General features: G+C 39.0%; 1 protein-coding gene across 14 annotated transcripts in view; it reads right to left on the bottom strand.

Moving 5' to 3' along the window:
• The window catches only part of LOC144324344 (uncharacterized), a 52,140-nt gene that overhangs the window by 19,620 nt on the left and 7,603 nt on the right, over window positions 1–24,917 (bottom strand). For 8 of the 14 annotated variants that reach the window (XR_013389886.1, XM_077915732.1, XM_077915727.1 and 5 more), the window contains 2 exons: window positions 12,155–12,518; window positions 4,154–4,280 (listed from right to left, as the gene is read on the bottom strand). The gene's annotated coding sequence lies outside the window, so the exon portion shown is untranslated. Of the gene's footprint in view, window positions 1–4,153; window positions 4,281–7,624; window positions 9,313–12,154; window positions 12,519–24,917 lie in introns of those variants that run through there. The other 6 variants (XM_077915733.1, XM_077915735.1, XM_077915740.1 and 3 more) reach the window with 3 other exon arrangements.

Below are 24,917 nucleotides of genomic sequence, written 5' to 3'. Positions count from 1 at the left end.
TCATGAATAAATAAATAAAATATTTAAAAATAAATAAATAAAAATCCATGCGTAATGATACTTAAAATCAAATACTGACTTCTGGGGAAGATGGTGGAGTAGGAGGATCCTAAAGAAGGGAGGTGGGCGGGGGGTGGGAGGTGGGTGGATTAAGAGTACACTTACCATAACGGGTTGAGAAATGTATGGAATTGTTGAATCGGTATACTATACACCTGAGACAGATGCAACACTGTTTGTTAACTATACCGGAATTAAAACTTAAAGCAAGTCAGGAAATAACTACACCAGGGACATGCGAAAAAAAAAAAATCAAATACCTCAGTGGTCAACTTTGGCAGATGCCAGGAAACAAATTCATCATTCTGAAAATTAGTAAATACACATTCATCTTACATTTTCTGTATAATCTGTATTTCAGGGTACCGACAGTTGAGGAAATGAGATTTCTCTTTATAGAAGCTTCCAACTAACAAATGAAGGAATGCTAGAATTGGAATATTACCATTTGCAACTTCTAATGGATTAATGGACCTAGACACACACCAGTGGCTGCTGACATAGCAAAAAGAGAGCCAGACATTGTTTGTTCCCTAATGAGAAATACACAGGACCATCCAGCAAGTGTTCCTGCCCACCCCCGAATCAAACATGGATCTAATCACAGGGAATACAGGAGACAGAGGAACATGTTAAACACATCATGATAATGTGGTCAGAAAAATCCACATTGGAAAATTCTCAAGAACAGATGGACTCAGCACTTTCAATAAATGAATTGAAAGGGGAAAAAATAATGAGAGGAAAATCTGTGGATTAAAGGAAACTTAAGAAACACATCAACCAATTGCAAGGTGTTGACCTGAGTTAGACCCCCATTTGAGCAAGTTCAAATAAAAAAATTCATGAGAGAATTGGAAAATTTAAGCACTGACGTGATTTTAGATGTTACTAGGGAGTCAGTAATAGCTTCGTAAGTGTGATAAAGGCATCGTTGCGTATATTTCCAAGAAGTCCTTACCTATAATTTATTTATTTTTTATTTTTTAAAAAGATTTTATTTATTTATTCATAGAGACGCAGAGAGAGAGAGAGGCAGAGACAGAAGCAGGCACCATGCAGAGAGACTGATGTGGGGCTCGATCCAGGGTCTCTAGGATCATGCCCTGGGCTGCAGGCGGCACTAAACCACTGCGCCACCGGGGCTGCCCCTTACCTATAATTTAGAGAACCTACCAAGGTATTCATGGTAGTGGTGAGGTGTTGTCAGGGGTGTGCTTCTCCACAGTCCAGGGCAGGAGGTGAGTGTGTGTATGTGGGTATAGATGATAGGGATCGGGCATAAATTGATTAACTGTAGAAACATAGTCATGTACTCATGATATTCTACTTTTTAATATTTTATTTTCTTTTTTAAAAATATTTTATTTATTCATGAGAGACCCAGAGAGAGAGGCAGAGACCTAGGCAGAGGGAGAAGCAGACTCCCTGCAGGGAGCCCGATGCGGGACTTGATCCCAGGACCCCGGGGTCACGCCCTGAGCCAAAGGCAGACGCTCAACCGCTGAGCCACCCGGGGATTTGATTTTCCTTAATAAAAAGTCATTTTAAAGTGTACTCTACCATCCTTCTTTTATAGTTAAATAAACATACAGATATGTATTTATTTGGTTGGAGAGGGAGGGAGAATCTCTAGCAGACTCTGTGCTAAGTGCAGAGCCCCACGACCTTGACCTTGAGGTCATGACCTGAGCCGAAATCAAGACTACCCAGGCACCCCGTACCACCCTTCTAATACGAGCCAAGTAAAGCCAGGAGTGGGACATGCCTCTTTGCGTGGACCTGGAAAGAGCAGTAGATCAAAAATCAGGAAATCATAGACTCCAGGGAGACTCTATTCCTTCTTCTGAGACTGGAACCACCTCTACGTTGCCCCTAAAGGTTGCTGCCCACTTTCTGCAGGGTAGCCCTGTGACAGCTTTGAAAGTTCTTTTCTATATATTTCATTCATTCACTCATTCATTTGTTCTTTCTTATATTGAGCAGAAATCTGTCTCCCTGTATCTTTTTTCTACCCATAAATTCTAGGCCTAGCCCTTCTTTACACAACAGTCCCTCAAATATTTGAAAACAGGCCTTCACCTGTTCTTCTCACCCTAACCCCATTTGCAGGGCTTCTGAGCTCCAGCCCTAATTCTGTCCACTGCTCCACAAACCCATGACTTTGGTCCCCTGCCATCCTGGCTGCTCTGCTCTGATCTCAGAACAGTCTGACTTGAAAGTTATGTGTCCTGGAATGAAGTGATCTGGGTGTGGCCTGACAATTGCAGAGAACAACAGGGCTATCGCCTCCCTTGTTCCAGTTACTATGGGCTGGAGCCTGGGTACACAAAGTTCCAAGGGCTGAGTGTTAAATTTTCAAGAGTTCTTTGAGCCAACTGTTAAACTCAGTTATAATTAAAAGTTAAATTACATAAACTTACAATTACCTATAGTTTATTAAAAACAAAGGAAATACAGTAAAGAAACAAAACAGATGAACACAGAGAAAGGGAAGGAAAAATACAATAAGATAAGAATAGAGGGAGTCGCAAACCATAAGAGACTCTTAACTACAGAGAACAAACTGAGGGTCATAGTTGGGGAGGTGGGGGAGGGATGAGGTCACTGGGTGATGGGCAGCTGAGGAGGGCATGTGATGTGATGAGCACTGGGTGTTATATGTAAATGATGAATCACTAAATTCTATTCCTGAAACCAATATAGTTAACACTGTATGTTGACTGACCTGAATTTAAAGAAAAACTTGGAGGAAAAAAAAGGAAAAAAATCAACAAAGGTAATAAATACTTAACACTTATCATTTTCTAATTATTATACTACTTATTACTATTATTTCTTCTCTTGAGCTTATTTATACTTATTGTATTTGTGTGATGTGCCACTGTGAGTCCCTTCCAAACGGTGCTCAGTGACATCATGTTGGTAGCTTGAAGTTGGCCATGATGAAAGTAATTACGTGACAGAAATTGGCAAGTGCTATAAATCAAGGTGCTTTTTCCTCCAGAGAGCCAGTTGTTTAACATTTACCACCACCCCTGGATGCAGCTTAAAATCTTAGGGTTTTTTTGGCAACCACATTACATTTCTGACTCAAATTGGGCTAAGGCTGTCGGCTACTGCTAAAGCAAGCATAAGCCATTCTTACTGATACAATTATTAGTTCCTTAAGACCTTGTACTGATTGATTTTAAATGCATCCTTGTAGGGACGCCTGGGTGGCTCAGCAGTTGGGAGCCTGTCTTCAGTTCAGGTCGTGATCCGGGATCCGGGATCGAGTCCCACATCGGGCTCCTTGCGAGGAGCCTACTTCTCCCTCTGCCTGTGTCTCTGCCTCTCTCTCTCACTCTGTGTCTTTCATGAGTAAATAAATAAATCTTAAAAAAAAAATGCATCCTTGTAGATTCAAGTCACTGATTCTCATTTTGTCATCCAAGTATTCATCACACCTCTAGCTTCAGGTTGTCTATAAAGGGTTGACGAGCACACCCTGTGTATATTTATTGAGAGCCTTTATGAGGGGCAGATGAAGGACACAGCCCCGGGACTCACCATTACATACTTCCTTGTAGTCTGGTATCAATTCGCCAGTTGGCACCTTGTGTATATGATCAACTGGTTACTAATTCATTCACTATGCTAGAGTCCAACAATTCGTATTTCTTCCTCTTTTCCAAAAGAATATCATGAAAAAGCTCATTAAATGTCTAACCAATGACAAAATACTCTCTATGTATGGGCCTCCCCAGAGCTACAGGGCTCATAAGCTTGTCAAAGAAGGAAGTTGATAAGCGAATAAAGTGAATTCATTTGGGATCTTAATTCCTTCTTCACTTAGTGCCTGAAACTCTTCCTCTACTAACTCCTTCTAGAGTCTTGCATGAGATTGAAGTTGTAGACAATTGTCTATAATTTTTCTGGCTCTGGCTTCGCTTTCTGAAAATTAGGCTATTCCACGGTCTCTAGTCCTCTGATACTTCTCATATTCTCCACAATGCCCAAAAGATCACTGACAATTATTTGGTGGTTCCCATAATAACTTTTTCTCGGGGCCCTAAGATGTTATTCCTCAAAGCTGGGGGCTGAAACTCACCGGCAGCCGCTCTGGGCTTTTCCACATTCTATTATTCCATCTTGGGCTTCCAACTCTGGTTACGAAGGTTCATTTCCTTTTTCTGTTCCTCTTCACCTTATTCATGTGGAGAAGAAATGTCCTCACCCTGAAAGTCGGAAACAAAGAAAATGGAACAGCTCTGTTTTCTCCATATCCCCTATTGACACTGGGCCCCACGTGGCAGGTTCCACCCCTTATTTGAAGTTATTCCTCAAACTGTCCTAAATGGAAGGACACTCAAACAACAGCCAGAACATAAAATTGTAGTTTTGGAATGACTTGAGCTTATTTGCAGCTATAGACCTTCTGATACTTACAAACACAGGTAATGGCAATTTCACAGTGGGATATTTGATAAGAGATTCATGACGTCTCAGAGGTTGTGAAATCACATCCTTGTTTGAATTTGCAACAAGCTCCCCATCCCCTAAAGTGCAGCACCAAATACTATTATTCTTTAAATTTTTAATTAATTTGGTCTGGAGAATTATTCATCTTGGAAGTTTTTTGACAAACGAACCCTGTAAATAGCTCTGATGCTACAAAAGTCACAATCAAGGGGACCTGCAAACTAGGGAAGAACTCAGTATATTTAGGTGTTTCTTTAATATTACTTAGCTGACCTTTGACATAAAATAACTGCAATATAATCAACTCTTGTTATACTGCATTCTTTTACATGGAACTCTGTAAGTTGCCCTTATGCACAGTTCCGAAAAATGTTTATGGGTTTTAACCCAGAGGCCCTGAAACGTAGGTTTTCCACTTTGTTCTGACACTCACCGACTGTGCAATCCTGGACAAACCCCTTGGCCTTTTTGTTCACATATAATTATTGGTGTAAGTCCCTTTCAGATCTAAGAGAAACATCCAGCTATCTTATCTGTAGGTTCTTGGCCACCACCATCTACTCTCTATACTTGACATGAATGTACAGGTTTTGTATGGAGGGATGGGGAAGAAAGATTGGAGTTGAGTCTTGGTAGGGAGGGAATGAGGAGGAGGGGGAGGGGGAAGACAGCCCATGTCATTTTCCTTCTAGGGTTTTCACAAGAGGTAATTTCAAAACAAAACTAAGTCAACCTATCAAAACAAGATAATGACAAGGGAGAAAGTAAAAGTTTTTGGCCAAATTCATCTCACAATCCTTCTTTCCTGCCCCCACAAAGCTATCTGAACTGAGATCTTGCTAGGGCACCTTCATTTCCAGTAAACATCACTCACTTAGAACAAAAACGGGAAGCTCCCACGTGTAGCCACTGGAAACATTCCCAGATGCAGGAAGAGGTCTGTATGACATCATCCAGAGAGTTATGCAGTAGGAAGGTCTCAGATTAGAACAGCTCACCAGAGAGTTCTTTTCACTCAGAACTCTTACTCGGTATTTAGGAGTCCCAAGTTTCTTGGAAGATGTATTTATTGACATGTGTGTATATTTGACCCATGGGTAGAAATGTACATACCTTTCTGGAAAGTGCTCAAAATGCTAAGGAAAATGTTATTTGCACATGTAAATACTCAGTTAAAGACCAGGAGAAAAATAGGCAAATATTATTGTCCCTCTGTATGTGAAAAAAGTTTTGTTCGTGCTTTTTAAAATAACTTGGTTGAAAAAAAAATAAATAAAATAACTTGGTTGTTTTAGTAAGATTGATTTGTGTTCATTGTAAAATATGGGGACAAATCAGAAAAACCACAAAGAAGGTACTAAATAAAAATCACCCGATGACTAATGATCTAGAAATAAACACTTGCAGATTTTTGGTAAAGTCTCTCCAGATGTTTTCCTGTGTACATATATGTTTAATTTGACATGAATGGCGTGCTCTTTATTTCCTGCGTTAGATTCTTCCTTCCTCCTCAATAATGTCATTAACATCTTTCTGTGTCACCAGATAGAGCTGTATTTCATGACTTTAAAGGACTCCGTAGATTTCCACTTTATTTTGTTTGTTCCATATACTTAGTCAATTCCATATGGATGAAAATATAGGTTGTTGAGAAGGAACTTTTTTAAGCTTCAAAAGAACTGTTATGTAAAAAATATAAAGTTATGTAAAGTAACACATTTGCACAAGAATCTGGTTTGGTTGTTTCTACTGCAAAAGCTTGAAATAGCGCATGGAAACTGAGTGTCAGACCTCTAAGATGTATTTTTATTATTACTGAGCCATCAATAAAATCAAACATTTTAAAAAGCAAAGATGAATTACTAAGTAAAACTCAATAATTCTGACACTATAGATATGTAAAATATCATAAAGTCAAAAAATAAGAAACAAGTTGCAAAGTAGCTAGAGCAAATATGACAAAGGGTTAACAAGCTAACACATAAAGAGTTCATATAAACCAATAAGGACGGTAACTCCCAATAGAAAAATAGGCAACTAATGATTTACAAATAACACTTAAAATAATGGCTTAAAAGTAAATTATAGCTCAACATAAACCAAGTATCTTAAAAATAATTTATAATCTTTACTTAGTAATTCTAATTCTAGAACTCTCTCCTAAATAATAATGTGAAATGCAGATAAAACCTTATACCTAAAGAAGCAGATCACATGATTTATAACAAAAATTGTAAGTGGTCTTAAATGTCCAACAATAAAAGAATGATTAAGCAAAGTATGATGCAGCCATAAGTTAGAATACTCTGAAGACATTTCAAAGTGTATTTATAGATAAACTTTAATAACTAAAGTCATATAATATTGAGTGAAAAAAAGAGGGCACAAAATTTTATGCATAGTCATTTCAGTTACATATACAAAATAGCCTGAAAAAAAAATACACTAAAATATTAACAAGTACCTATTAGAGTTGGGAATATGGGTGATTTAAAATTTGTATATACTTTCTTATTGTCTAAATTTTCTACAAGGATCATATATTCTTGTAGCTAGCAAAAAATTTTTTTTAAAGATTTTAAAATTTATTTATTCATAAGAGACACAGAGAGAGAGAGGCAGAGACACAGGCAGAGAAGCAGGCTCCCTGCGGGGAACCCAATGTGGGACTCAATCCCAGGACCCAGGGGTCACAACCTGAGTCAAAGGCAGACGCTCAACCCCTGAGACACCCAGGTGCCCAACTTTGTATAGTCTTTTTTAAAAAAATTCTTTACTGCAGTAAAATGTGCAAAGATAAAATTTACCATTTTAACCATTTTAACAGTTCACTGGTGTTGAGTGTATTCACATGGTCCTACAATCATCACACACCATTAACCTCCAGAACTTTTCCATCTTCCCAAATGGAAACTCCCATTAAACAATGGCTCCCCCTTCCCCTTCTACCCCCTGCTTCGGGTAACCACCCCTCTACTTTCTATCTCTATGGCTGACTATTCTAAGGACCTCAACTTTATTCAGCTTTAAGTCCTAAATAATTCTTTTCTCTTATCTTGAGAACACTGCTAGTTTGAAAGAGTCAACTTCACAAAAAACCCCAATTAAAAAATTTATTTATTTATTTATTCATGAGAGACACTGAGAGAGGCAGAGACACAGGCAGAGGAAGAAGCAGGCTCCTTGCAGGGAGCCTGATGTGGGACTCGATCCCCGGACCTTGGGGTCATGCCCTGAGCCCAAGGCAGAAGCTCAACCACTGAGCCACCCAGGCGTCCCGCCCCAGTGTTTTTTAAGTGGAGGTAATATTTACATACAATAAAACGCATCCGGATACTTAAAAATACACAATTTTTTATCTATCTCGTGTGCATGTGTATGTGACAGTGTATTGTCAGTACAACTACAAAGCCATAAGACTCGTGTGCCATTTTATTTTGAAGTCGCATTATACACCTAAACGGAACAGGAGATAAATCTGCATGTTGTGATTCCACCAGGTAAGAGGAGTTCCTTTGTACGGAGAAAGACTGGAAAGGAAGACCATGGGAAATAAAAATGGCTTATTTTTAGAGTGGCATAATTTTTGAAATGAGATTTAAAAAATAATTAATAGTGTTATCAAACTGGAGACGAAATAGTTTTGATTATAAGAGGATGGCAGGAAACAGATAATGAATTCACAGATTAATAACTCCGTGGAGAAAGGGCTGATAGTATCTTATTTCTTGATGTTTCTAAAAAATTAGCTCTTGCGAAAACTTTTTCCAAGCCTAACCAATTTGAATGTTGAAAGCATATGTATTTTTTTTCCTTCCTGAAAATAGACACAGAAATCGCTGGGTGTATTTGTAGAAAGGCTGACCTACAAAACGTCCGTTATACTTCTGCACATTAGGTACATTTTCTTTTGTTAGCTTGCCCAGGAACAAAAACGAGTGTCAATAGTTTGTTCTTATCAATTCCTAGTTCTCCACTTCTGTCACTCTATGTTCCCATTGATTACACACCGGGATAAAAATAGAAAACTCTGAGATGGTGCTTTGCCAGTTGCTCAGATGACTTTCTGAACAAGAAAGTTCTATATGGATGGATGGGTGTAAGGACTCGGCTTGACATATTAAAAAGGCAGGAAAAGACCGCAGAGTCTGCTTCTCTTTGGCGTCCAGCCCAGATTGTCCTGCTTAACCGAAATTCAGCCCAAATCCTAAAGAGTCTGAGTACCTGCTGTCAGCCCTCTGCAGATGGGCCAGGCTTCCCGGAGAATGCCCGCTGGAGCGCTGGCAGAGGTGGGCAACTGACCGCGTCCCTCATGTCCCCAGCGGCTCACCGAAGTGCTGACTCGGGCTGGCGTCGGCTCAACAAACACATGTCGGGCACGTCCTTTGTGCCAGGCGCGTGTAAGGAGCGTGGTGGAAAACCAGTTTCCCTCAGGCTCCCTCAGGCTCCCTCAGGCCACTGGCTCCCTGGGGAACAACCCGGAGCAAGGAGCAGGGAGCAGCCCGCCCTGGGCCTTCGTGGGCGGGGAGCAGACCCCAGCAGGGCCCTCCCGGCCCAGTCATGTTTGGGGCTACGCCGAGCAAGGAGAGGGGTGCAGAAGTCGGCTTCCACTCAGGACTCAGGGAAGCAGCAGGGGCGGTTTCTCCCTTTGCGTTTTTGTCTTTGGAAAACATTTTTACTATGTTTACCAACTGATTGCATAGAAACAAAAAAATAAGAGACTAATGTATATCCAACCACCAGCTTCATCAAGTCTTCACATGTTCCCATAATTGTTTTAGATTTTTTCTAAAAAGAAATAAAGTAATAACACAGTTTGAAACAGTTTATTCATTTCTTCCTGAATCTATTTCCTTCCTCCTATCCCCACGGGCGACTATTATTCTGAAACTGCTGTTATCCACTCACAAGTACGCTTTTAAACTATTTCTATACATGCAGGCATTCACAAAAACATTTCTTGATTTTGCTGTTTTTGAAATGCATCTTTATAAAAATGAAATTAAACTTATTTATTTCAGGAAGATGTGTGTGTGTGGGTTTTGTTTTTTGGATTTTTTTAATTGTCGTTGTTCAGTAGTACTTTATATTCAACCATGTTGATCCATGTAACTGCAGTTCATGAATATTCCACGACTTATCTCTAATCTATAGATTGCTTCCAATTGTTTTTGTTACTATAAACAATACTTTAAGATCATTTCCACATTTTCCATTTTCTATATTTTATTTCTTATACTTATGTGCAAAGTTTCTCTAGGATGTATAAGAGCTGAGTCACTGAGTTGTAATGTTTGTGCATCTTTAGCACAAAATATCAGACTGTTTTCCAAACGTGTACAGTCTTGACAGCACTGGATGAGCCCGTTAGCTGCTCTGCATCTTCATCAACACTTGGCGGCTCCTGACGTTCTCATTTTGTGCCAATCTGATAGCTACGATAAAATATCTTACCATGGTTTTGTGTTGTATGCCTCCGATTATGAATGGGGTCAATCATCTGTTGTGTTGACTGACAGTTTATTATTTTTAAATGTTTAGTCATGTCCTTTTGTGCATTTTTCTATTGTGTTGTCTTTTTCTTTTTTCTTTTTTTTTTTTAAAGAATAAGTCTTCTTTTTAAAAACTTTATTTATTTATTCATGAGAGACACAAAGAGAGAGAGAGGCAGAGACCCAGGCAGAGGGAGAAGCAGGCTCCATGCGGGGAGTCCAATGTGGGACTCGATCCTGGCTCTCTGAAAGTGGCGCTAAACCGCTGAGCCACCCGGGCTGCCCTGTGTTGTCTTTTTCTTATCGACTCATAAGAATTCTTTACATGTTCTGGACCCTAAACCTCTATTACAGGAGTTGCAGATTTATTTATTTATTTATTTATTTATTTATTTATTTATTTATTTATTTATATTTATGATAGTCACACACAGAGAGAGAGAGAGAGAGGCAGAGACACAGGCAGAGGGAGAAGCAGGCTCCATGCACCGGGAGCCCGACGTGGGACTCGATCCCGGGTCTCCAGGATCGTGCCCTGGGCCAAAGGCAGGCGCCAAACCGCTGTGCCACCCAGGGATCCCAGTTGCAGATATCTTGAGTTTGTAGCTTGTCTTTTTAGTCTCTTTATGGTGTCTTTTCATGAACAGAAATTACTGACTTTAATATAGTTAAATTATCAATTTTTTTTCCTTAAAGTTTTGTTTTTTGGGTCTCATTTAAGGAATTTTTTCCCACCCCAAAGTCATAAAGCTCTTCTCATTTTTTTCCTCAATATTTTAAACATTTGCCCTTCACACTTGAGTCCATTCTGAATTTATTTTTATGATGGGTGTGAGATAAAGATCTACGTTCACTTTTCTCCATGTAGATAACTAAGATTTTCGGGACCACTGACTCTTTCCCTACAGATCTGCATATGCCAGGTGCCCATTATCTGTAGGCTGGTTTCTGGTCTCTTGATTCTGCTGATGGGTCTGCCAATGTCTGTCCCTGTGCTGACGCTGCATTGTCTTAAATTCTACAGCTTTATGGTTAGAGAAACATTGCTCAGGCTGACTGTGGCCCAGCTGTCATGCATTTGGCATCTGTCTCAGATGTGTCATTTTTTAAAACCAAATACCATCATTAATAGTTGCATTACAGTACGCTGGAATGAGCTTGGTAAGCCTCCACTTTGTGTGTCAGCTTCTGTCCTCTCCGGTGTGTGACACACGTATGCAGCAAACAGATTATCACGGCGGGGACGCCTGGGTGGCTCAGCGGTTTAGCGCCGCCTGCGGCTCAGGGCGTGATCCCCGGGGTCCCGGGATCGAGTCCCACATCGGGCTCCCTGCATGAAGCCTGCTTCTCCCTCTGCCTGTGTCTCTAGAGGCCTCTCTCTCTGTGTCTCTCAGGAATAAATAAAACAAAAACAAAAAACCAATTCTTTATGATGTTTGGTAACACTTTTTTGCAATAAGCCCTTTGACAAAAATGAGCTCAAGGAAAGAAAAAGATAGTGCATATTTAATAAAAAAAATAAATACTTAATTTTAATTTCTCAAGAAAATTTATAATTAATATGCTAACTTTTACTAGAGAAAGAGGGGGACCTTGGGGATCCCTGGGTGGCACAGCGGTTTAGCGCCTGCCTTTGGCCCAGGGCGCGATCCTGGAGACCCAGGATCGAGTCCCACGTCGGGCTCCCGGTGCATGGAGCCTGCTTCTCCCTCTGCCTGTGTCTCTGCCTCTCTCTCTCTGTGTGACTATCATAAATAAATAAAAATTAAAAAAATTTAAAAGAGGGGGACCTTGAAGAATAGACATCAGGAGAGACCATCTCTATAGGTAGGGGAAATGACATTTCCTTATGCTAATTTTACCTGTTTATATTTTTTTTTTTTATATTTTATTTCTTATACTTCTGCAATAATATGTAACAATAGAAGAAATTTTACTTCAAGAGGTACTTCTTTACTTCAAAACTAAATTCACGATATGAAACTATATTGAATTTATTAAACGGATAAGCAAAGCTTATAAACACAGCTATGTATTATACCAGTGGCCCCAGTTGAGGGCTCCTTGTCTCCCCGTCCTCTGCTTGTGACTCTGGAGTCCCGTCCCCCTCTAAGTGTGGGTTCAGCCATGTAACTCACCCAGGCCAGCCCAATGTGATCAGACGTGAACAAGCAGGGGCTTGAAAAGCACCTGTGCATCTCTGCTCGCTCTCTTGTGCAATGAGCTTATTCACTCCTGAATCTCTGCCCCAGCGTGGCAACTTGCCCCAGCTTGTCCGTCGCAGGGATGTGAGAGACCAGTGAAGAGCAGCAGAGACCATCCTCATCCAGAAAACAGGCAGCCGACCTCCGGCCCGCGGGAGAGCTCAACCACGATGCATGCGAGCTCCGATTAAGGCTCAGCTTCCACAGACTTGTGAGCAGCAGGACTAAGTCTTCGGCGGGTTTGTCATCAGATTATGGTGTCAACGGATAACTGATACAACACAGAAAAATGAATATGCTGTGTAGAGAGGAGAAAACCCAGAGACAAAGAGGAAAGTTTGGGTAAATTTTGCTGCAGCATCTTTAGACCTCACGTCACAGAGTACCCGGTTCCCTTCACTAAGGACAGGCCGGAGTACTTCTTAAACTAGATTAAATCTTAGTCTGTAACACTTTTATGGGACTTTTTTTCAACAAGTGAATATTGAGATATTCACATAGCATACAGTGCTCCTACTTAAAATGTACAATTCAGCGGTTTTTAATATATTTGCAGAGTTGTGCAACCATTACCACAATCAGTTTTAGGTCAGTTTTAGAACATTTCATCACTTCAAAAAGAAATCCTGTATTCATTAGCAGCCATGCCCCACTTCCTTCCAACCGTCTTGTCCAGTTACTGCAGCCCTAGGAAACCACTCATCTATTTTCTGCCTCTACAGATTTGCTTATTCTGGATATTTCCTATAAATCGAACCAATTTGTGGTCCTTGACTGGCTTCTCTTAATAAGCGTAATGCTTTAAAGGTTCATCCATGTTGTAGTGTGCCAATACTTCATTCTTTTTTATGGTTGAATAATATTGCATTGTATGGATTATACTCTATTTTACTTATTTATTCATCAAGTGGTGGACATTGAGTTGTTCCTACATTTTGGCTAGTATAACATACTAATATATACTAATTTATATACGATATATTAATATACTGTATATAGTATACATTATATATTTTATGTACTATAATATATACTATGCAATATATGCTATTAGTATATATGTTACGTATAGTATAATACAGAATGATGCTTCTATGAACATTCATGCATATTTTTGTGTATAGCTGTATATATTTTGCTTTTGTTTCTCAAGTATATAACTAGGAGTGGAATTCCTGTTACATGGTTATGCTATGTTTAACCTTCTGAGTAATTGTTTTTCAGACTGTTTTTCACTGGCTGCACATTTTACATTCCAGCAGTATATGAGGGTTCTAATTCCTCCACGTCTTTGCCAAACTTGATATTGTCTCATTTATTACAGCCATTTTAATAGGTGTGAAGTGGCATCTCATTGTGGTTTTATTTGCATTTCCCTAATAACTAATGATATTAACATTTTTTTAAATGTATTTGTTAGTCACCTGTGTATCTTTTTGGAAGAAATAACAATTCAGATCAATTCAGATATTATGCACATTTTTTTTATTTTTTAAGATTTATTTATCTTAGAGAGACAAAGCAGGGGGGAGGGGCAGAGGGAGAGGGAGAGAGAGACTTTCAATAGGCTCCACTCTCAGTGCAGAGCCCAACACCAGGCTGGATTCCACGACCCCAAGATCATGACCTCAGCTGAAGTCAAGAGTTGGACGCTCAACCGACTGAGCCACCCAGGCGTCCCCTTACGCACATTTTAAAATTAGGTTGTCCTTAAAACAGAATAGAGAACTATGCTCAACTAATCTTTGACAAAGCAGGAAAGAATATCCAATGGAAATAAGACAGTCTCTTCAACAAATGGGTTTGGGAAAATTGGACAGCCACATGCAGAAGAATGGAACTGGACCATTTCCTCATACCACACACAAAGATACACTCAAACTGGATGAAAGACCTAAAGGTGAGACAGGAATCCATCAAAATCCTAGAAGACAGCATGTTTTAGGAGGAATCCAATGGGGAAAGAACAAAGAAAGTGTTGGTAAAAAAATACTGAAGGCTATAAAGAACTTTTTAAATATAAGCAAATTCTTTTTAATTTTTATTTATTTATGATAGTCACACACAGAGAGAGAGAGAGAGAGAGAGAGAGAGAGAGAGGCAGAGACACAGGCAGAGGGAGAAGCGGGCTCCATGCACCGGGAGCCTGACGTGGGACTCGATCCCGGGTCTCCAGGATCACGCCCTGGGCCAAAGGCAGGTGCCAAACCGCTGAGCCACCCAGGGATCCCAATATAAGCAATTCTTTTCCGCTACTCTTCATACTCATCCTGAGGATACATGATTAGCTGGAAAGAAAGGCATCTTCATACTGAATAAGCAGGGCAGGCTTGTGACACTGACTTTTAAATGTAAGTTGAGTGTTTTCTGGGACTACTACTACTATAGGACTTTTGCCAAAAAGCTTACGTAATTTTTAAAAGAGTAGTGTGATTCCATAAATTAAACTCTGTTCTACAAATAATATAATGAAATATTTATTTCATCCAGTTAAACACTTAATATTTTCTATTTCCTAGTAAAAACAAAAAATTAGGGACTCTGGGTGGCTCAGCGGTTTAGCACCACCTTTGGTCCAGGGGGTGATCCTGGAGACCTGGGATCGAGTCCCACGTCGGGCTCCCTGCGTGGAGCCTGCTTCTCCCTCTGCCTGTGTCTCTGCCTCTCTCTGTGTCTCTTGTGAATAAATAAATAAAATCTTTAAAAAAAATTCAAGTATATGCTAGCTGCCAGGCCAATTAATTTTTAGTTTGTACCTTTCTCTTTTATTAAATACACAAGGAAAGTTTGAGCATAATATCTAACAGCTAACAGGGCTATTTCTCATTTTTATACATGATTCTTATTCTAAAAAGCCAGCACTTGTATGTCATACATTCTACATGTTTAACAAAAAGCATGCAGTACTTTTTTTTTTTAAAGCTTTTATTTATTTATTCATGAGAGACAGAGAGAGAACGAGGCAGAGACACAGGCAGAGGGAGAAACAGGCTCTCCACAGGAGCCTGATGTGGGACTCAATCCTGGACCCCGGGATCATACCCTGAGTCAAAGGCAGATGCTCCACCGCTGAGCCACCCAAGCATGCAGTACTTTTTATCACACTCCTTGCTTAATAAATGACTTCCTTACAACTTTAGCTACATTTTTATTTCATTACTTCAAAATAGTAACAAAGAAATAACACATTCTTTTCATCATGTTTTATGACATAAAATGGAAAAGCCAGTTATAGTAGATCTATATTATTACTATTACTATTATTTTTAGACAGGGAGAGAAAGAGGTGGGGAGGGGCAGAGGGAGAGGAAAGAGAATCTCAAGCAGGTTCCACACCCAACACAGAGCCCTATGCGGGGCTCATTCTCACAACCCTGAGATCATGACCTGGGCCTAAATCAAGAGTTGGACTGAGCCACCCAGGCACCCCAGATCTATATTATTTTAACCATGATTGCTTTTAATATTGCTGTTAGATACTATCTGTAATTCACTTCTCATTGTTTTATAATCTTTCTTGAAACATTTAAACACATATTTGCACTGAAAATAAAATTGGAGGGAAAAGGAAACTAGACTTTTCTCACAAAATAAGTTTGATTTACCTGGTGGTTTGACAAAGAGGACTGACTTTACTAATTAAATTAGATTATGTGACATTTTTATACATTAAATGAGTAAAATCTATTTCTACAGTTTTGACAAAAATATATTTAAAGCACCTTGTAGAAATAGCATTATATTAAGAAATATTATATTGGCAAGGGTGGTTTGAAATTAACATTATTAACCCTTTTTGAGAATATTGGGTTAAATGAGATACCCCTGAGGGAAAGAATAGCAGTCTTGTGCTTTATCTTGGTAAAACCTTTTTTATACATTTCCTAGAAAGAGAGGAAGAAGATGGCTCCTGTGATGGGGTAATAAATTTCTGCAAGTCGTAGTTTTCATTTTTTTGCTTTTGATTGAATTTTAAGAGGATCAATTCAGGTAAAGTTGACACGTTAAATGTAATTTTTGAGAGTATATCCCTCTGAATTTTTTGGTGTGTGTGCACATCTCACGAGTGCAAAGAATAAGTGACAGGGCTAAAGGAAAACTCCTTCAAGTCCCATTCATTTATGTATTAAAAAAGTTTTCCCAGTGCTTGCATCTATAAAAATAAAAAACAGGCACGGAACTGATAGGATTAATGGATTAAATTTTAAATATATTGTGAATTCTCATTCACAATATATTTTTGCTTTTTATCAATTTATCAAAATTTGTATCACATTTGTTATTTCAATCAATTGTATAAAGCTAATAATTGTTATGATTAACAGAGTCAAACAGAAGAATTTTTTTTTAATACTTAGAGACCTCTACTTACAGGAAGTTAAAAACTTAAGTTTGTTATTGAGAAATATAATGATATAATCAATGAAAAATTTTCAAGCATATAATTCTATTACTTTAGGATAAAATTCTGTGGGGGAATTAGAAACACATGTTCCAGAAGAAAAAGGAATAATGTGAAATTCCTAGTTGTAGAAGAAGAATTTGAGTATTTTTAAATGGATGCTGGTATTTATATTCCATCGAATGTGTGCTATTTAGTCTCCCTTGCATACATTGGAAAGAGTGATGCAACAGTTTTATTTTTAAATGACAGAATTTTTAAGATGCCATAAATGATATCCTTTGTAATTATTTAAACTTTTGATGAAAAAATTAAAAAAATTTTTTTAAAGATTTTATTTATTTATTCATGAGAGACACAGAAAGAGGCAGAGACACAGGCAGAGGGAGAAGCAGGCTCCATGCAGGGAGCCTGATGTGGGACTCGATCCTAGGTCTCCAGGATCATGCCCTGGGCTGCAGGCGGCACTAAACCGCTGTGCCACCGGGGCTGCCCTGATGAAAATTTTTATATGCCAATTTAAAAATGTATGAAGGAGGGGCACCTGGCTGGCTTAGTCTGTAGAGCATGCGGGGTGGTGAGTTCGAGCCCCACGTTGTGTATAGAGATTACTTTTTTAAAACTTTAAAAAAATCAGTATAAAAATGTATGAAGAAATATAGGGCTCGGGCAGCCCGGGTGGCTCAGCGGGTTAGCGCCACCTTCAGCCTAGGGTGTGATCCTGGAGGCCTGGGATCGAGTCCCACGTTGGGCTCCCTGCATGGAGCCTGCTTCTCCCTCTGCCTCTGTCTCTGCTTCTCTCTCTCTCTCTCTCTCTGTGTCTCTCATGAATAAATAAATAAAATCTTTAAAAAGAAAAAATACAGGGCTTAAATAAATGAACTTAGTGATTATGTCATTGAAAATATTTGAAGACCACTGTAATAATTCCCAAGTAACGTATATTTCACAGAGGCCTAGCTGAAAGACTGTAGCTTTCAATGTGCTCTAATCTCTGCCACTTGTTAAATCAAATCCACTTGCAAAAGGAACTATTTGGAACATATCTGCTGAGAGGCACTTCACTTGCGGTCAATGCAGCACTCAATAGTTTATTCAAAGGTCATGATCATGAATGATTATTTTAAACTCCTCATTGAGGTATGGTTGAGGACTGGAGCCTGGCCTTCCAAGATACCCTTGTGGGGAGATAGTCACTGGTTAAAGTCTCTGCTTGGGCCAAGTGGGCAAGACACAGTGTCTAATTATGTCAGTGTCCAGGAATGGTTTAGGAAGTGGTAGGCACAAGGGTTATTGAGGGGCTATCTTATCAGTGTGTAGGGCCTGGGATTTGGGAGTTAGGGTATATTACACTCAGGAAAAGAAAGGCTTAGGAGGTAGTTTGATAGGTGTGTCCACAGAGCTCTTCCTCTAGTAAATTCTAAGGATGAAGTAACCATGTTCCAGTTTGTCCAGAAGGTAACTGGACTCTGTTGTTGTGGTATAATTATTAGTAGTCCCCTGTGATACTGTGCTTTATAATAAGAAATACATATTTGGTCTTCCTCCCTGCTTCTGGTACAGAGCTCCTAAAACCCTTGGAATTTCCTAAGTGATAAGAGTGATAGACATGTGGGCTCAGTTACTTAAGTGTCCACTTTTGATTGCCCTCAGGACATGATCTTGAGGTTCTAAGACTGAGCTCCCATGGGGCTCTGCACTGGGCATGGGACCTGCTTAAGATTCTCTCTCTCTCCCTCTACCCCTCCCTCCTCCCTGCTCTCTGTCTCAAAAAAAAAAAAAAAAAGAAAGAGTGATAAAGGTAGCTTTGTTCATAGCAAACCTTTTTTAACCACACCTGAGTCTAAGTCAGTAAGATGACTTTCAGAAAGTACCTAAGGATTGGGGCTGGTTGCCAGGGGAACCAATCATGTGATTGAAGGGTTGAAACTTTCAGTACTGTATTCCCCTCACCTCCTGGGATGGGTCAGGGCTAAAGGTTGAATAATTGTCAATGGTCAATGATTTAATCAACCATGACTATGTAATGATGCCTCCATAAAAACTCAAAAGGAGGGGGTTCGGAGAGCTTGTTTTGGTAAACACGTGGAGATGCCACGAGAGCAGCTACGAGAGAGCATGGATGCTCTGTGCCCCTTCCCACATACCTTGTCCTATATATCTCTTCCATCTGGCTGTTTCTCAGTTACATCCTTTGATAATAAATCAGTGATCTCTTGAGTAAAATGTTTCTAAGTTCTGTGAGCCCATCTAGCTTATTAATAGAACCGAAGGAGGGGGTCATTGTAACCTCCGATTAATTTATTTTTTTAAAGATTTTATTTATTTATTCATGAGACAAAGAGAGAGAGAGGCAGAGACATAGGCAGAGAGAGAAGCAGGCTCCATGCAGGGAGTTCAGTGTGGGACTTGATCCCGGGACTCCAGGATCATGCTCTGGGCTGAAGGCAGACACTTAACCACTGAGCCACCGGTAAACCTTTGATTTATAACAAGTCAGAAGCCCAAGGAGCAACCTGGGCTTGCTACTGGCACTGAAGGGGTGGGCAGTCTTGTAGGACTGAGCCGTTAACCTGTGGGACTTGACGCTATCTCCAGGTAGATAGTATCAGAATTGAGGAAAATTGTAGGATACCCAGCTGGTGTCAGAGAATTAGCAGTGTGGGGAAACAATAGACTACTAGAAATAGGGGTACAGAATCATATCCCCCTTTCATCTCCAAGTGTTTCAATGGTACTGTAAATTATATGGAGTTTATTATAAATGTTTATTCACAATTTATGTACTTATCTCGTTGTGGACCCATAACGAAGAGTTGGAAGGACTGGCACTAGTCCACAGACCATGCTTTGAGTATCACAATTCTAAGCAGTCAGAATAAGATTTCTAGGAGTATATCCTTATTGTGGGTATTCGATGAGTGTTTGTTCAGGCAAACAGTGCTGAAGTACTTAGACCAGAGTCCTAGACTTAACACTCATGTGGATGAGGGGTGGCTTCCTTCTTGTTCCCTAGACATAACCATACGCCTTCAAAATCCAACTAAGAGCATATGGACTGCTGGTGAAATGATCTCAAGAATCCATGGCTCACTAAGAATGGCCCAGGGATATTCATACTGCTCTGACCATTTCAGGGACCTCAGTTTACATTTTACATCACTTATAACAAGTACATCTTAATTCAATTCTTTAATGTGCCCATTTCAGTCAATACGACAAATTTCCAAAGTGAAATTGGCTTGATTCCCAATTTAAGAAGGAACCTGGCTAGATGTCCATTAGCTTCACTCAACACCCCATTAAAATTCCTTAAGTGACTCAGAAAAATATTAAGACTCATAACAATACTGCTTATCTAGGATAAGTAAATAGGAAAAAAACCTAATAGGTTTATAAAAAGACTCCACAGCATAAAAAAGCAAAACTCAGCGCTCAAGACATCAAAGAAGGCTACCTTTTGAACAAAATTTACTAAAATCAATTTCTGAAAAAAAGCATCTACTTCATATTTGCAATAAAAATTTTAAAAAGTGGACCTACATACACACAGAAAACCTGGTAGATGAGACACAAATGAAGATGAAAAGGAGGAACCGGGAGTCATGGAAGAATCAAAGGAAGGTAGATAAGGTAAGGGGCGTATGTAAGGAAACTAAAATGCAGAATCTAATACTGCACTAGATGCAGTAAAAAGCTAAATGGTACGGAGGACAAACTACAAAGCAGAGGAAATGAAAGAGGCATGACAATGATGAGAGATGACATCACGGACTCAAAGGACAGAAAATGGAGATCTGACATGTACACAGTTGTTCCAAAGAAAATATGAAATTTTAGAGGCATGAACCCACAAAGGCAAGAAGAAAAACTACAGGAGACAACAGCACTAAATTTTTGGAAGAAGGGAGCATTTAAGATTAGTAAATACTTAGCAGAGGGAAGGGTGCATCTAAGGGCAGCAGCAGAGAAAGCTGAGAATAAATGTCATATATACTACTGAGTCTCCAAAAGGCTCAGGAGTTGATTGCAAAAGGTACCTATTGAAGAACCGGTTGAAAGTTTAAGAAGCAGTCCAGATCTCCTCCCCGAGTCTGCAGGGCCAGGTGACTGCCCTCCCCAGCCCTGGCAAAAGACTAAAGGTTGTTCTCTGAAAAGAATAAAATAGAGGACCTTTCCTCTGGCAAACCAAAGTAAAGTACTGATGCTGAGAAGATTGAGGAATTGCACACTGCATGCTGGGTCCCCTTGGCCTCTCCTTTAGCCGGGTTCTCCAACACAGATGACTTGGTCTTCACCTCCTGGCAGTATATCAGACACATCTTTTCTGGGGAAATCTGACCAGCTTAGGCCAAAAGAAATGAAAATGATCTTCAGAGGTTTACCCTAGAGTGCTGCTTATAGTCAACAAATCCTATCAGAGTACTTGGTTTCTAGTCAGCTTTTCAAATCATCCCCCAGTCTCAAATCTGAACACACAGCCAAGGATTGTCACATGTTAATTAAGGAAAGTCTTGATACGACACAGACCAAGTCAGGCAAATAAGTAGGAAAAGGGCACTCAATGGAAACAGAGACCACACAAGGAAAACAAACAAACAAAAATCATTAATCCTCAAGGAGATATTATATTCATGAAGAACAGAATCATATAAAAAGAAATGATTAAAGAATGAGTTCTTGAAATTAAAAATATGATAAATATCTTAAATATTCAATGGAAGAATTAGAAGATAAAGGTGAGGAAATATTCTACTAAATAAAAGAAAGCAAATGAAAGACATTTTTTTAAACAGAGAGATGGAAAAGTGAAGGAGAAAATTCCAAAACAAAAAATAGAAGAAAACAGATGGGTAAAAAAACCATCAGTGAGATAATTTAAAATTTCCAGAACTGCAGGATATGCATTTCTAGAAAAATACTGGGAACAAACAGAATATCCTATAAGCAGTGAGAAAGGGAGAGAAAAGAGAAAGAGAGAAAGAGAGAGAGAAAGAGAGAGAGATTCACATACAAAGAGTCAGTTATTGGAATGGTTTTATACTAAGAACAATCCTGAAAGCTAGAAGATAATAGAATAATGCCTTAAAAATTCTGCAAAAAATTATCTCTATCCTAGATTTGTATACCAACAAATAATCAAGTGTTAGAGTAGAATAAAAACATGTCAGACATGGTTTTTTTTCCAAAAATTTACCTTCTGTCCACTATTCTAGACAAGGTACTAGGCCTATATCAAAGTAAGAGGTTAAACCAGCAAGATGTGGGATACAGAGAACACAGGTTCCAACAGAGGAGGAGGGCAAAGGGAATTCCCAAGATGATGGTGAAGGAAAATCCAAGGATGTCAACTGCATATCAGGCTCAGAGGGCAAATAGGCCAAATGGAAGCAGTCAGAAGATTTATACAGGAAGATGAGATTGATACAATACCTAATGTGAATGATCATCTCGACAACTGGTAAAGAGCTTGGAGCTGAATTAGTAGAAAGTATACAGAAAACTAAGGAAATGAAAAAAGAAGATAGCTATTAACTTCAGGAAAACCAAAATGTTCCATGACAAAAGAAAAGAAATAATCATACCACGTGGCTCCAGTGTGAATAGTGTTTACTTATTAATGATAATGTAAACACTGACTACCAACCTAACCCAAATTATGATATAGTTATGTTGCAAGATGGACATGGGAAGGATAATTGAATGTGGTGGATGCTGGAGAAAAAAGGAAGCAAAGTTATTTTCTACCATAGTGGGAAATCAACAGATTATGACAAAAAGTAAAAATCTAAAAGTAGCAATAAAGGCATATTGTTTAAATACAAAGAGTTAAAGACCAAAACAATCAACCAGGAAAGGTGAAAATAATTACTTCCTGGAAGGGAGAAATAGGAAGCAAGTGGGGAGGAGACTGCTATTTTTCAAAATGAACCAGAGGGAACTCCTTTGACTGTTCAAACTGTGTCATGTGTAACTTTGATATAAATGAAAACTTAAAAAAAATTAAAGCAAATAATCAAGGATTGCATTTCAATATATAATACTGACAACTTCCCTGAGGTGAAAAAATACCGGATTTTGTAGGCACAGTTAATTAAAAGAAACTATTACCTAAACTTAACCCTTGTAAGTTTTGAACTTTAAGGATAAAGAATCCTACAGTAAAATTTACTACAAAGGAACAAAAATAGGGGAGGTTTTAGACTTTTCCTCAAAAATAAACATTAGACGACAATAGGGAAATTTCTTTCTTTTCTTTTTTTTTTTAAATGGGGAAATTTCTAAAGATTTGAAGGAAAAAAATATATCCAGGAATTCTAGAGTCAACCAATGTATCTTCTCTTTAACTTTAAGGGCAACAAAGACAAATTCACAGATATCTTTAAAAGCATATCATCCTCACATCTTTGTAGAAAAACACTGCTTGATGATATATTCCACCTGTTTGAGAGATGACTCAAAAAAACTCAACTCAAAGATCATGGTATAAAAGAACCCTCTAGAGGCATTAAAATAAGCAAAGAATCTCATCAATATATTTTTATAAGTGCAGTTTCAAAGCAATTCAAATATGAAAATTATTATTGAAAGACAAAAAATAACTTCATAATAGTAACAGCTAACATATTTATAAAGTTATAAAGATAGGCTCTAGTCTAAATGCTTTACATGAATCATCTCATTTAATCCTCAGAATACCCCCATGATGCTAAGTACCATCATTGTGCCCATAGTCATACAGCTAGTAATACTGGCTATTTAACTGTCTCTATGCTGTGATCCTGAGGTGGTAACTCATATTTCCCAAACTTCCTTGGCAGCTGGCTCCCTGTTTCTGCTAATCAGAGGCACTGGGAGACCGTGGGGAGGCAGCAGGAGAGGAGGCCAGTCCTGGCTTCCAGTACACTGTCAACAGCACACTGGCTCTAGTTCCCAGCTTCTTTGGGCCCTCCCAACATGATGGTAAAAACAAAAACAAAAACAAAAACAAAAACAAAAAACCAACAAACAAACCCAACTGTATTTATATCTGGAAAAAATGCTAAAAGTAAATTGATCAAAAGGTCAATAGCAGAAATAAATGGAAAGACATTCTATGCTCATGGATTGCAGAATTAATTTTGTGAAAATGTCTATACTACTCAAAGCAATCTACAGATTTGGTGCAATCCCTACCAAAATACCAACGGCATATTTCACATAGAGTAAAAAAATCTTAAAATTTGTATGGAACCATAAAAGACCCCAAATATCCAAAGCAATCTTGAGAAAGAACAAAAGCATCATGGTCCCTAATTTCAAACTATGTTACAAAGCTATACTAACTAGGGGTGTCTGGGTGGCTCAGTCAGTTAAGTGCCTGCCTTCAGCTCAGGTCATGATCCCAAGTTCTTGGGATCAAGCCTTGCTTTGAGCTCTCTGCTCTGTGGGGAGCCTTCTTCTCCCTCTTCCCCTGCCTGCTGCTCCCCTTGCTTGTGCATGCTCTCTCTCTCTCTCTCTCTCTCTCTCTCTGTTAAATAAGTAAGTAAGTAAGTAAATAAATAAATAAATAAATACTTGAAAAAAACAGAGCTATACTAATTAAAACAGTATGGTACGGAGATAAAGCAAATATATCAATGGAACAGAACAGAGAGTCCAGAAATAAATCCCTGCATATATATGATCAATTAGTTTAAGGCAAAGAAGCCAAGAATATACAATAGGGAAAAAAGTCTCTTTAATAAACGGTGTTGGAAAAACTGGATAGTCACATGCATAAGAATGAAACTGGACCACTATCTTACTTGAACCTGAAACTATAAAACTAGACGGAAACATAGGTAGTGAGCTCCTTGACATAGGTCTTAGAGGTGATTTTTAAAAATCTGACACCAAAAGCAACAAGAGCAAGAATAAACATCAAACTAAAAAGCTTTTGCACAGCAGAGAAAACCATCAGCAAGGTAAAAGGCAACCTACTGAATGGGTAAAAATATTTGTAAATCATGTATCTGAAAAAAAGAACTCATAAAACCAACAGCAAAAAAAAACCCTCAAACAATCCAATTAAAAGATGGGCAGATGTTGGGATCCCTGGGTGGCGCAGCGGTTTGGTGCCTGCCTTTGGCCCAGGGCGTGATCCTGGAGACCCGGGATCGAATCCCACGTCGGGCTCCCAGTTCATGGAGCCTGCTTCTCCCTCTGCCTGTGTCTCTGCCTCTCTCTCTCTCTCTCTCTCTGTGTGACTATCATAAATTAAAAAAAAAAAAAAAAAGATGGGCAGATGTGAACAGAAAATTTTCCAAACCCCCC

Source organism: Canis aureus, chromosome 11 (assembly GCF_053574225.1).
Source record: "Canis aureus isolate CA01 chromosome 11, VMU_Caureus_v.1.0, whole genome shotgun sequence".
In the NCBI taxonomy this organism is placed as follows: Eukaryota; Metazoa; Chordata; class Mammalia; order Carnivora; family Canidae; genus Canis; species Canis aureus.
Note: the sequence above shows the minus strand (reverse complement) of the source record. Positions and strands in the feature narration are given on the sequence as shown.